This window comes from Arachis ipaensis, chromosome B09 (assembly GCF_000816755.2).
Source record: "Arachis ipaensis cultivar K30076 chromosome B09, Araip1.1, whole genome shotgun sequence".
Classification (NCBI taxonomy): domain Eukaryota; kingdom Viridiplantae; phylum Streptophyta; class Magnoliopsida; order Fabales; family Fabaceae; genus Arachis; species Arachis ipaensis.
This window is the reverse complement of record NC_029793.2, coordinates 134713972-134728955: the sequence shown is the minus strand read 5'-3', so window position 1 is coordinate 134728955 and position 14984 is coordinate 134713972. Positions and strand designations below refer to the sequence as shown.

General features: G+C 37.7%; 1 long non-coding RNA gene across 1 annotated transcript in view; it reads left to right on the top strand.

The window, feature by feature from the left end:
* Positions 2474-14984, top strand: part of LOC110266272 — an 18186-nt gene continuing 5675 nt past the window's right edge. The window contains exons 1-2 of the long non-coding RNA XR_002353451.1: positions 2474-2487; positions 8281-8285. This is a non-coding gene — a long non-coding RNA (uncharacterized LOC110266272). The remainder of the gene's footprint in view (positions 2488-8280; positions 8286-14984) is intronic.

Below are 14984 nucleotides of genomic sequence, written 5' to 3'. Positions count from 1 at the left end.
GTGTCAAATAAAGCTTGAAACAAAATATTTAACGGCTAGGCTCAAGGTGCAAAGCACCAAAGAAAAGAGAATTAAAGGATATCTGCTGTGTTCAAGGATTAAACTAAAGTATAAAGATTAGAGAATTCATAATATTATCCGGATTCTAACTCCGAATGACAATGACATTCCTCTGATTCAAAGGAGAGTGAGATGCCAAAACTATTCAGTATTGCAATAGGGAAATGACAGAGGAAAATTGTCGGTAAAGATTTTCACAAAAATTATCGCGTTGCAAGTATAGTTCTAAACAAACAAATTATCCTCGGTCAATGTTTAAATTGTTTGTCACTTAAGCAAACCCAATAAAATTAACCGAAGTATTTAAACCTCGGGTCGTCTCTCAACGAATTGCAGGGAAATATGTTTATTATTGGTTATGGGAAAGTATATTTTTGGGGGTTTTTGAAATAAGGAACAAGAAAATATAGATTGCAAGAAAAATAAACTAATAACTAAGAAAGCTCTTAGCAAGGATTGAGAATTAGAAGTTCTATCCTTATTATCCTCATCAATTGTGATGGTAAATGTGAATTGCCTTCACTTAACAAGAAAATTGTTTTCAAGCTCAGTGATTATCATTGCCTTATGAATCTTTTAAAAACCAATAGGTAATTGTGCAAAACCTTTTCAAAGAAACAATGTTCAATCTTTCAAAAATCCGAAACCTTTCCTTTCTTATAAGAAAATCTCAATCAGTAACCAACCACGCAATCAAACAACACAGTCATTAATTCAGCACCAAAGTTCATTCTCAAATGTAGCACGCCAGGACAAACACAGGCAAGACAGACAAGGAAAGCACAAGTAGGTAGCAGTTACAGCAAATAGTTTAAGTAGTAGTTAAAAACAGTTTAGAAATTAGGCAAACCAAAACAAGTTCAAACTCAAGCAAAGCATACAAATGCATATGATGCATGTCTGTCCTATGGATGATGAGGCTCATCTATCGGTTATCCAGCCAACTCGACAAGTCTGAATTAAACTTAGACTGTCCCCCGACGTGCATCTCCAAGAGTCTATGCATAGCTTTTTCTCAAATAATCAATATTGCTCAATGGGGGTAACATTCCCGGGAATTTATATAGTGCCCGGTCACACTTACGTCGTAGGGTCAACAGAGTATCGAGTTTTCAACCTGGTACACGTGATGACAAGCCATGATACTTTATCCATGGAACCTCGTATCTCAAATAATTCAAATTCATAACCCATATGAATAATTCAAAGATCATATCTCAACATTCTCAACATCATCATCATTTATCAACTCAAATCTCATTTCCAATTTCATTCAAAACCTATGTTTCAAAGAAAATCCTCATCATCCTTCTTTCCATTCCGTTCATTAACAATTCTAATTCAAGACATAATTCCTTCTTTTAAATAAATTAATCTTAAAACATATAACGTTTAAAACTAAATATTTTTAAATAATTACTTCAAATGAAACATCCAATTTTATAAAATTTTGGTAGCATCTCCTCTAAAACTCGGACACTACCACCCTTTTCGGGTCCCATCCAAACATTCCTCAAATCAACCAATACCAAATCTCAATCATTTTCCAAAAATTTAACCAGTTCTAATGTCAAATTATTTTTAAATCCATCCATTTCCAATAATAAATTTTTGTCACAATTAAGCCAGCTCAAATATTAAATCCTTTATATAATCAATTTATTTTCATATTTCAAATCATTTCCAAAACTGGTTCGTTTACATTATCAAAATAACTTCAAAATCAATAAAAACCACTTCATAATAATCAACCAAATAACTTTTCAAACTAATTTCTTTTCAACAATCACAAACTACTCAAGCAATCAAGCAATCAATCATTCAGTCCAGCAAACAACCACATTTATAAGACAATCATAATCACAGACATATATTTCTCACATTAATATCTATTTATAACAACTTTGTAAGATAAAATTAATTTTAAGAAAACCCCTACCTCGACTCGTCGAAACCATAACTCAAACGCGTCAACGAAACCATTTCTCTTAACCTGAAACCAATAGCAAGCGCAAACTCAGTCCCTGATCACTTTCGCAGCACTCACAGCAACTTAAAAGAGACATGCAACGCTCAAAACATGACCCTATGTTACCAGAATCTCAGAATTTATAACGAAACATAACAGAATATTAACATGGGTTTCCGAAACATAAGTACTTACCAAACTAAGAAAATGAAATAGCGGCGGTCGCTGAACCGGTTTGGCGGCAGCGGCGACCAGAACTCCGACAACGGCGACTGAAACAAACATACAGTGATGATTAAACTCTCGGAAATTCAAAGGAAACAAAAACCAACTTAAAACCTTACCGGCGGCAGATCTCATTGGTGGCAGAGGTGTTCTCCGGCGGTAGAAGCTGCGGTAACAAGCTCCTCTCCCGCGGGCTCCTTCTCTCTCCTGCGTTTGGCTCGGCGGCGACGGAGGTCTCTTCTCCTTCTTCTGCCCGCGACCAGCCTCAACGATGACGAATCCAGAGTCGGTGACATCACATGCGCAGTAGCAGCAGCCCGCGATGATGACGATGGCGGCGGCTCTGCACGGTGATGACGGAAGCTTCGAGGACATTGACCTGCGGCCTCCTCTCCTTCGCGTCTCTATTCTCAACGGTGATGCAGCGTGATGGCGGCGCGACGGACGATGGCGACGGCGCAGGTGACACGACGGTGGCGGTGCGTACAGCTCCTCTTCCCCTAGCACTCTCCCTCTCTCACGGGTCTTCTTCTTCTCTTCCTTGGCGCCCCCCTTCCCCGCTTCCCTTCTTTCCCTCTCTCTTTCTTTCCTTTCTTTCTTTCCTTTCTTTCTTTTTTTTCCTTTCTTAATCCCTCTCCGTATATATGTTATGTACTCATGTGTGGGTGCATTTGTGTTTGTGGGTATGTGACTGGATGGAATAATAATAATAATGATTAAGTCAAAGGTGCAAGAAGACTGTTAATGAAGTCCGTTTCAAAACCTACACATGATTTCTAATAAAATTATGATATAATGTATAAATTTAAAATCTAATTTAATTCTTTAAAATTATTTTAAAAATATTATTTATTTATCAATTTGCTAATTGGATTCTAATTAAGTATTCTAATTTAAAATTAAAAATAATATAATTAATTTTCTTTATTTATAAAATTAAAGTATTAAATTCTAAAATCTCAATATTTAACTAAATTGTATTAAATTCTTATTCTTTTACAACTATTAAGCTCTATAATTTAAATATAGAAATTTATTCAATAATTATAAAATTAAGTAAAATTTCTAATTTAATTATCGAAACTTGATTTAATTACTTTTAATAAAATAATTTTCTAAAAATAAAGTCATTAATGAATAAATAAAATTGAAATTAACTCATAATAATATTTTTTGAAAATTATGGGTCTTACATCCTACCCACCTTATAAAAATTTTCTTCCTCGAAAATTAATACAGAATAAAAGAGATTTCATATTACTTCACTCTTGAATGCATTTAAAGAAAAAAAAGCAAAAAGTTCTCAGTATATATATTTATATAGTCTCTAATACCAGAATTTTCATATGGCATAAAAATATAAAGGGTATAAGTATGATGTGAAACAGAAGTTATAAGATAGGCTTGATGTACAAGATGCTATGTTTCAAACAGGTGATGGTAAAATAAGGTAGAAAAAGTTTATAAAACAAGCCGGGGTTAAAATGATGTGCTTAATGTCCACTTACTGATCTCATACCAACTTTAGAGATTGAACTATTCAAACTTCAATATGACTTATCTCCACCATTTTCAATCGTACTTTATTAGGCAACTCATCTGAAGGTTCTCAACTTTGTTAAACACTTTACAAATCTTACTACTGGTCATAAGTCCCATATCAACAAAACTCTTGTACATAAAATAAGGTGTCAACTCCCTGTAATGTCGTACCTTACGAGTTTCACCTTTTGCGTTCACCAAACGTGTCCTAAAAGACTAATGTGTCATTTACTAAGTCTAACGGTCGCACAAGATGCCAAAACTAATCTCGAATATACTCAGAAGGATAATAGACCATAGAAAAGAAAGAAAAGCAACAAGGACCGCATTCACAAGAATTTGAAAGAATAAATGCAATTGCAGGTAAACAAGGATGCTCAAGCAACGAAGTTTGCTAAAAATAAATCGATTGATAATTTAAGGGATAACTCTTAGATCAAAGAAATTTAATAAGATCAATAAGAAGAAAATCCACGCATTAGTTTAAAACATATCCAAGCTGAGTCGAAGAAATATGAGATTTTATAGAAAATGAATGATTAAAGACTATGGTGACGCATTACTGCGGAACAACTTTAAATGGTCACAGGGGTTTCATAGTTCATGGAAGAATATGGAATTAATAGCCGTGTTGCAAGAGTTTTAACATAGTCAGAAGTGTAAACAGATCAAGATATGCGTAAGGTATAAATGGCGAAGCAAGGAAATTTAAATTACATTCCAAGAAAAGAGAAAGAGGAACGACACATCAAATTGAATGGCACAATTTAGAACACATAAACCAATACAACATAATAAAAAGGGGCACTTTACATTTTCAAAGATTCAAGGGTCGGCATCATACCCAAAACAATTCCAATGTTATGTCAAAGAGTACAAGACTTTATAAAGAGAAGTATAATGGCAAGGATAGACGTTCTTAAAGATTCAGATAGCAATTTATAAATAAGAGGTGGACGTATGGAGAAATTAAAGAACTTCAATAGAGATGATAAGAAGAAAATGGTGCATTCATTAGAATTGATTTCAAGCTGAATCAGGGTACAAGATTCACAAGAAAGCGACCAGAGTCAAGGACGTCATTTTACCAAATCCAAGGAAATGTATAGGAACACAATCAAATGAAAGATCCACAAGGAATAGATAAACTTAAGAGGAAGATCATCTTATCTAGTAAAAAGAAAGGAAATGAAATAAACAATTGAGGGAACTGAACAAAGTATAGATGTTTGCATTACCTCGAAATTCCGTGACTCCTTATAACTTCGTACACTTACCAAATTCACTTTCTGCGCGCATAAATTGCATCCCTAAAAACTAACATATAAGAAATACTAAACTTGAGAAGATTACAAAAGACACAAATGGTATTTGCAAGATTTTGGGAGAACAATGATGGTATTTCGCAAGGATTTTGAAAGAATATGTGAAATTATCAACAAATAGGGATGTATATAAGCAATGAACTGTAGTGTAAAGGGAGTAAATTCGAAAGCTTAAGAAGGAATTCTAAATCAAAGAGTTTTGATATGGGCAATAATAGGAAAGAGAGTACAGCAATTTAGAACAACTTCAAATTGAACCTAAGGGAATTGGTTTATCTTTTTCTAAAGAAAGTATATAAATTCAATATTTTTCAAAAAGCTAAACAAAGGTTGATATTATGTTATGCTAGATCGAATTCAAATTAAAATGATTTGTGTGAAGTTTATTAATTGAAAATTAACTGGGATGAAAGCAGAAATCTTGCTTTACGAAATTTGAAGAGTTCGTAGATACATAATTAAGTAGTACTTTTAAAGAATCAAATTATGTTCAAATGAGAAAATCTAAGGTAAGTTATTCTTATAAAAATAAATAAAGACTAAGTAGTACTTTTAAATAGAAGCATGCTTTAACTTTATATAGAAATTATTCATTTTTGTGAGGAAGTATTTATAAAATCAAAGGTTGTCGTATTTAGAATTCAAATAATAGTCACAATTAAAATCAAATAGAAAAAGGACTAATATAGAACTATTTTCAAAAGAGATTCTAAAGTAAGAGTTGTAGAAGAAAACTACTAGAATTCATACATTTTAATAAAACATGGTCAATTTTTATCATTTTTATGAAGAAACATAAAACCAAAGATTGTAATCCGAACAGGACACACAATAGTTGCAGAACATAAAACAGAAGAACTAAATCGCATAATCAGTTTACTACGAATCGCGACTCTTAAGATTTCAAATAATTTAAGAATCAAGGATTATGCATTGCACCAAAACTAATTCGAGATCAAATCAACAAATACCAAATTTATGAACAGTGTTAAGGTTGAATGTTCCTTAAAGATTCTAGAAATAATTAGGAACATAATCAAGCAAGGATGTATATGAATGAGGAGATATGGTAGAAAAATATCCAAAACACATTTCAAGAAAGGAATCAAGAACTAGGGATTCCAATATAATTGATAAAGAAAAAGATAATGTCTGTAAGACCCGGTTAATTAACGACTAATTAACCCATAAATGAGAATTTATTCTAGAAAGCCAAAGATGTTATTTTTATGGCTTAATATGATAGAGGAGATTGAGACGAGAATTTCGGTACCAATTTTATAGAAATCGGACCAAGATTGGACCGAACGGGCCAAACCGGTCCAACCGGATCCAAAATGGGCCCTTGGCCCAACTAAACTAAACCAAAACCCTAGTTTTCAGCACTCTCTCTCCTCACTTATCACTCAAACACGCTGAAATGGAGTAAGGGAGGGGAAGAACACTCTCTCAAACTTCTATCTCTCACTTGATCTTCAAACCACCATAACTTTTGATCTAGAGCTCCGATTGCCGCACCGTTTGCGGCCACACGTTCACCACGGAGAGCTCTACAAAAATCATACAATCAATCTTAAGGTAAGCCACGTTTTTCTCTTCGAAATTCCAGCCCTAGTTTTCGAGTTTCATGGTGAAATGTTAAGATTTCGGATTCTTTGATGTTATAGGATCCAACTCTCTTGAAGGAGAAGGTTAATCTTGTCTCTTTGGACCTTGGGTGTGGTAATATTCTCAACCCTAGTGTAATTTGTTGTTCTATGATGTTTGGGTATTGAGATGTTGTGTATGGATATGATGATTGTGGCTTAGGTTGTGTATATGTGAATATTGGAGCTTGATTGGTGATTTTGGAAAGCTTGGGAGAGGGTTTTGTGTGATAAAATATGTTCTTGGAGGTGTTGAGACCTTGAGAGCTTGTGGACAAGTGGTTTGGAAGTGTTCCGGTTGAGCTTGGGTAATCGGCTAAGGTAAGGTTTCGGTTTTCCGTATCTAATATGTAATATTGTAGGAAATACTTAGGCTAGAGGCCCTAAGATAGGCATTGAATTGTTGATGTTGTTGAATAGTTGAGATATATGATGTGATCATATATATGATTATGAATATTGATGCCTTGATTGTGTGATATATGAGAAATGTATGTTGTGATATATGCTTGATGGATGATTGAGGTTGAATTGATGGCTGATACCATGTTGATGGTGAGTATGATGTTGATTATGTATAATGATGGTTGATTGGAAATGGTATTATTGGAAATTGTGGTGAGGGAGGATGTATGACATGATATTGTGTTTGTCCTTTAGCCATTTGATTGAGAAGTGTTAAAATGGTTGGATGTGGTTTTGGAAATTTTGGGTAAAGTGTCAATGTGTGAGTTGAGGATGGCTTGATGTTGATTTTGGTACATTTTGATTGATTTCAAAGAAAAGGGATGAAATTGGCATGTTTTGATTGATTTTGAAAAGAGTTGAAAGTGGCTTGTTTTGAAAATGGCACTTTATGATTTTGTATGAAAATACGGTTTTTGGGCATACTTTGACGGGACATAACTTGGACTACAGATCTCTGATTTGTACCAAATCTGTTTAGAAATGAAATTGGATCCGGGACGTCCATGCCGTTCGAAGAACGGGTAAAAAACGATTTAAAATGAGAAAGTTATGTCCGTCGGAAGATTGGGGGTTGAATCTGTGAATTCTGCAGCTTTTAACTTAGAAAATTTTTAGCAGAATGAACCCCCGCGCGTAGGCGCACTTGGCGCGTACGCGCCGTTCTTCGAGAAAGCACCATCCACGCGTGTGCGTGGTGTGTGCGAGCGCGTCGATGCACTGCACCAAACGCCCAGCCATATTCCAGAGAGTTGTGCCAGAGTTGTGCCAGTTTTGTGCCTGGGGCGCAAGAGCACCCACGCGTACGCGTGGCTGACGCTTGCGCGTCGTTTGGCTAATTTTCAATCCGCGCGTTCGCGCGTATGACGCTTGTGCGTCGATGAGTTTTAAGGCCATCCACGCGTGCGCGTGGAGTGCGCGTACGCGTGGCCCTGTTTTCATCCCAAAGTTGATTTTTGAGTTTTAAAAGCCAAATTTCATACTTCTAAGCCTCCGATCTCACGACTTATGTCTTGAATCATTATGATATGCCTAGCATGAGAAAAAGGGCTAGTGAATGTGGTAACTTGCGAGTGAAGCAAGGGAAAAATGAATGATCATTGAGGATCAAAGATGATTATGTGAGATGCGGAGGATGGCGGTGGAAGTGCTTGTTGTGCCATGGGCCGAAGGGCCGTAATTGTTAATGAATTGGCTGGTTATGGATTTAACCGTGAGCCGGATGGCTAGATTATTGCCGTGTTACGACGGAGCCATGATTATGGCTAAGTATAAATGCATATATGCTGTTGAATGAATTGTGAATGTTTGCACTTCCACCATCGGAGATGAGGGTTTCCCTAGGAGGAAGCAGTGGCTAGCCACCACGTGCTCCAGGTTGAAACTCGAAGCTCTTTTGACCCTATGTCGTAAGTGTGGCCGGGCACTGTGAAAGGCCCGGATGAGCTCGCCCCCGTAAATATTCACCAGTGAGGGTGATGGATATGGATCATGATTATGATCAAGTTTATGATGAGTATAACTCGAGTTGGCGATGCGCGAGAAAGGGACAGTCCAATGGTTAGCTACCAGGACTTGTCGGGTTGGCTCTATAACCGACAGATGATATCATCAGCCACTAGGGACAGGCATGCATCATAAGCATACTACATGAATTGTTTGAGATTGCCTATTTGACTGCATATTACTTGCTAATTGTCTAAATGCCTTATCTATTCCTATTTGTAAATCTCCTGTCTGATATAACTGTGTTTGCTATATTATACTCCTGCTGGTGGTTGGGAGGTCTGAAGGAATTGGAACGGGAAGTATTAGTTAGACTAAAGGATCTTTAGTCAGTTGCCACTTATGGTTTAGTTGGTTTATAAGCTTTGATATTATCTGGAGGAAGTTCTAGGATTGCCTTTGGCTTTCCTCTATTATTATGTATTATATATGTGGAAGCTGTTACCGTACTGGGGACCTCTGGTTCTCACCCATGCGGATTTTGTGGTTTTCAGATGCAGGACGCGAGGATTCTCGTTAAGGCATGCTGGAGACTTCTGGATTAGCGAAGATCCTTTGTCCTCGGGACTTCGTCTTGGTTTATATATCTTGTATGGATACTTTTATCTCCATTAAATAATACAAACTGTGATGACTCCTTCTAGAGGGGATTTTGGAGAATAGATTTCTGTATTTGTGTCCCTTTGGGTTTTCTTTGGGGTTTTTCTTATTTTATTATATGTATATATTGCTATGCTCGGACCGGTTATCTTCGCAGCCGGGATTTGAGTCTTGATATTCCTGTTTTTGACACTCCTTTGTATATATATGATCTCATGTTAGCTTATCCCTGTTCGTTACGTGATGAGCGGATATTTTATACGCTTTTTGGGGTTAATTTCATATAGTTTTGTGTATGTTCTAGTTAGTTTTTAGTCTATTTTCATTAGTTTTTAGGAAAAATTCATATTTCTGGACTTTACTATGAGTTGTGTATTTTTCTGTAATTTCAGGTATTTTTCTGGCTGAAATTGAAGGAGCTGAGCAAAAATCTGATTCAGGCTGAAAAAGGACTGCTGATGCTGTTGGATTCTGACCTTCCTGCACTCAAAGTAGATTTTCTGGAGCTACAGAACTCGAAATGGCATGCTTCCAATTGCGTTAGAAAGTAGACATCCAGGGCTTTTCAGCAATATATAATAGTCCATACTTTGCACAAGGATAGACGATGTAAACTGGCGTTCAACGCCAGTTCTCTGCCCAATTCTGGCGTCCAGCGCCAGAAAAGGATCAAAAGCTGGAGTTGAACGCCCAAACTGGCATAAAAACTGGCGTTCAACTCCACAAATGGCCTCTGCACGTGAATTACTTAAGTTTCAGGCCCCAGCACACACCAAGTGGACCCCAGCACACAGAAGGCATTCATGAGAATCCGGAAAGTCTAAACCTTGTCTGTGGTATTCTGAGTAGGATTCAAGGATTGAATGACTGTGACGAGTTTCAAACTCCTGAAGGCTGGGCGTTAGTGACAAACGCAAAGGAATCAAGGGATTCTATTCCAACCGGATCGAGAACCAACCGGTGATTAGCCGTGCTGTGACAGAGTGCGTGAGCGTAGTTTTCACTGGAAGGATGGAAGGTAGCCATTGATAACGGTGATCCCCTTGGGCTATGTAATGCGCCTGCAACCTTCCAGAGATGCATGCTCTCTATTTTCTCTGATATGGTGGAAAAATTTCTGGAAGTTTTCACGGATGACTTCTCAGTATATGGAGACTCATTCAGCTCCTGTCTTGATCACCTGAAACTTGTTCTGAAAAGATGCCAAGAGACCAACCTAGTTTTAAACTGGGAAAAGTGTCACTTCATGGTGACTGAAGGAATTGTTCTTGGGCATAAAATCTCAAACATGGGAATAGAGGTGGATCAAGCAAAAATAGAGGTAATTGAAAAATTACCACCACCTGCCAATGTTAAGGCAATCAGAAGCTTTCTGGGACATGCAGGATTCTATAGGAGGTTTATAAAGGATTTTTCAAAAATTGCAAAACCTCTGAGCAATCTGCTAGCTGCTGACACGCCATTTGTGTTTGACACAGAGTGCCTGCAGGCGTTTGAAACGCTGAAAGCTAAGCTGGTCACAGCACCAGTTATTTCTGCACCAGACTGGACGTTACCATTTGAGCTAATGTGTGATGCCAGTGATCATGCCATTGGTGCAGTATTGGGACAGAGGCATGACAAGCTTCTGCATGTCATTTATTATGCCAGTCGCGTTCTAAATTATGCCCAGAAAAATTACACAACCACAGAAAAAGAATTACTTGCAGTGGTTTACGCCATTGACAAGTTCAGATCATACTTAGTAGGATCAAAAGTGATTGTGTATACTGACCATGCTGCTCTTAAATATCTACTCACAAAGCAAGATTCAAAACCCAGGTCATCAGATGGGTGTTGCTTCTGCAAGAGTTTGATATAGAAATAAGAGACAGAAAAGGGACAGAGAACCAAGTGGCTGATCATCTGTCCCGGATAGAGCCAGTGGAAGGGACGTCCCTCCCCTATCTTGAGATCTCTGAGACGTTTCCTGATGAGCATTTATTTGCCATTCAGGAAGCACCATGGTTTGCCGATATTGCAAACTATAAAGCTGCAAGGTTCATACCCAAGGAGTACAACAGGATACAAAAGAAGAAATTAATTACTGATGCAAAGTACTACTTGTGGGATGAACCTTATCTCTTTAAGAGATGTGCAGACGGAATTATACGTAGAAAATTAAACTCTCTTATCTTTCTTATCTTTTTCAACTCAATCTTTTTATCTTATCTTTTCCAATTTTTCGAAAACCCACCCCCCATCCCTTTAAATTTGGGTTTGGCCTCCCTCCTCCTCCATCAACAATTGCACTTAGTTCTCCTTCTATCCCTCTCCTTTCTTTTCTTTTGCTTGAGGACAAGCAAACCTCTAAGTTTGGTATGTTTATCCGAGATCACTAAGATCATGGCTCCTAAAGGAAAACAACCCACTCCAAGAGGCAAGAAAGATAGCGTTCCAAAACCACTTTGGAATCAAGGGAAGTTCTTATCTAAAGAACATTCAGACCATTATCTCAAAGTAATGGGTCTGAGATCAGTGATCCCGGAAGTTAGATTCGATCTGAAAGAAGAGGAATATCCGGAGATCCAGGAGCAAATTTGAATCAGGAACTGGGAAGTCCTAGCTAATCCTGAAACGAAAGTAGGAAGGAACATGGTCCAGGAGTTCTATGCTAATATGTGGCAGACTGACAAGCAAAAACTATCTGGAACTGCCTTCTATGAATTTTGGACCATGGTCAGAGGAAAGATTGTTCATACCACCCCTGACAAGATCAGAGAGATCTTAAAGCTACCTCAGCTAAAGGATGATCCAGACTCCTTCAACAGGAGGATGATGAGAGCAGACATTGACCTGGATAAGATTCTAGAGGACATATGTATCCCTGGAGCCAGGTGGACCACCCACACAAAGGGTGTCCCAAATCAACTCAAGAGAGAGGATCTCAAACCAGTCGCCAGAGGATGGCTGGACTTCATTGGGCATTCTCTGTTACCTACTAGCAACCGTTCTGAAGTCACAGTTAAAAGAGCAGTGATGATCCATTGCATCATGATGGGAAAGGAAGTGGAGGTTCATCAGCTGATTTCAACTGAACTCTACAAAATTGCTAACAAAAATTCTAAAGAGGCCAGGTTGGCTTATCCGAGCGTGATTTCTCTGCTCTGCAAGGACGCTGGAGTAAGGATGGGAATAACTGAATATATCCTAACTGAAAAGCCAATCACCAAAGCATCAATGGAAAAACAACAAGCACAGGAGGATCCCATCAAGAAGAGAGCACAGGAATTCCTCCCAGAGATCCCTCAATCTGAATATTGGGAGTATCTTGAGACGTCCGTTACCAAGATGCGGGAAGCTATGGAGCAAATAATAAAAGAACAGAAGGAACACAGTCAAATGCTGACCTATATGTTTAAAGAACAAGAGAAGCAGGGGCGTGACTTAAGGGAATTGAAGCGCCAAAAGTCTTCTCTTGTAGGACCAAGCACCCCAAGGATCAGAGGAACCCCCGTTCCCCCAGAATAAAGGTTGTTAATTTCCAATTTTCGCCTTAACTCTGTGACAGTGTTCTTATAGAAGTTTACCTTAGGAGTCATATAGTAGTAATTAGTATCTATTTTGATTTTATCTCCAATTAAGCTATAGTTTATTTTTCTCATCATCAGCAAACATGAATAAAGTAGTAGATCTTTTGAATAAGAGGCAATAAAATTTTGAGTTTTAATAAAAGAAATTCTAATTAGTTAAATGTGGTGGCAATGCTTTCTGTCTTCTGAATGAATGCTTGAACAGTACATATGTCTTTTGAATTTGTTGTTTAAGACTGTTAAATATGTTGGTTCTTGAAAGAATGATGAACATAAGACATGTTATTGATACTCTGAAAAATCATAAAAATGATTCTTGAAGCAAGAAAAAGCAGCAAAGAACAAAGCTTGCAGAAAAAAAAAAGAGAAAGAGAAAAAGCAAGCAGAAAAAGCCAATAACCCTTAAAACCAAAAGGCAAGGGCAAATGAAAAGGATCCCAAGGCTTGAACATCAGTGGATAGGAGGGCCTAAAGGACTAAAATCCTGGTCTAAGCGGCTAAACCAAGCTGTCCCTAACCATGTGCTTGAGGCGTGAAGGTGTCAAGTGAAAACTTGAGACTGAGCGGTTAAAGTCAAGGTCCAAAGCAAAAAGAAGAGTGTGCTTAAGAACTCTGGACACCTCTAATTGGAGACTTTAGCAAAGCTGAGTCACAATCTGAAAAGGTTCACCCAGTTATGTGTCTGTGGCATTTATGTATCCGGTGGTAATACTGGAAAACAAAGTGCTTAGGGCCACGGCCAAGACTCAAAAAGAAGCTGTGTTCAAGAATCATCACACTGAACTAAGAGAATCAATAACACTATCTGAATCCTGAGTTCCTATAGATGCCAATCACTCTGAGCTTCAATGGATAAAGTGAGATGCCAAAACTGTTCAGAAGCAAAAAGCTACTAGCCCTGCTCATCTAATTAGAATCTGAGCTTCATTCAAAAACTCTGAGATATTATTGCTTCTCAACCTATTAGTCTTCTATTTTATTTTTCTAGTTGCTTGAGGACAAGCAACAGTTTAAGTTTGGTGTTGTGATGAGCGGATATTTTATACGCTTTTTGGGGATAATTTCATATAGTTTAGAGTATGTTTTAGTTAGTTTTTAGTCTATTTCTAGTAGTTTTTAGGAAAAATTCATATTTCTGGACTTTACTATGAGTTGTGTGTTTTTTTATAATTTCAGGTATTTTTCTGGCTGAAATTGAAGGAGCTGAGCAAAAATTTGATTCATGCTGAAAAAGGACTGCTAATGCTGTTGGATTCTGACCTCCCTGCACTCAAATTGGATTTTCTGGAGCTACAAAACTCGAAATGGCATGCTTCCAATTGCATTGAAAATTAGACATCCAGGGCTTTCCAGCAATATATAATAGTCCATACTTTGCACAAGGATAGATGACGTAAACTGGCGTTCAACGCCAGTTCTCTGCCCAATTCTGGCGTCCAGCGCCAGAAAAGGATCAAAAGCTGGAGTTGAACGCCCAAACTGGCATAAAAACTGGCGTTCAACTCCACAAATGGCCTCTGCACGTGAATTGCTTAAGTCTCAGCCCAGCACACACCAAGTGGGCCCCAGAAGTGGACCTCTGCATCATCCATCATAGTCCACTCATATTTTGTAACCCTAGGCTACTAGTTTAGTATTTAAACAACTTTTAGAGACTTATTTTTTGTATCTCATGACACTTCAGATCTAAACTTTGTATTCTCTGACGGCATGAGTCTCTAAACCCCATTGTTGGGGGTGAGGAGCTCTGATGTGTCTCGATGAATTAATGCAAGTATTTCTGTTTTCCATTCAAACAAGCTTGTTCCTATCTAAGATGTTCATTCGCGCTTAACTGTGATGAAGGTGATGATCAGTGACATTCATCACCTTCCTCAAACCATGAACGTGTGCCTGATAACCACCTCCGTTCTATATACGATTGAATGAGTATCTCTTAGATTCCTTAATCAGAATCTCCGTGGTATAAGCTAGAACTGATGGCAGCATTCATGAGAATCCGGAAAGTCTAAACCTTGTCTGTGGTATTCCGAGTAGGATTCAAGGATTGAATGACTGTGACGAGCTTCAAACT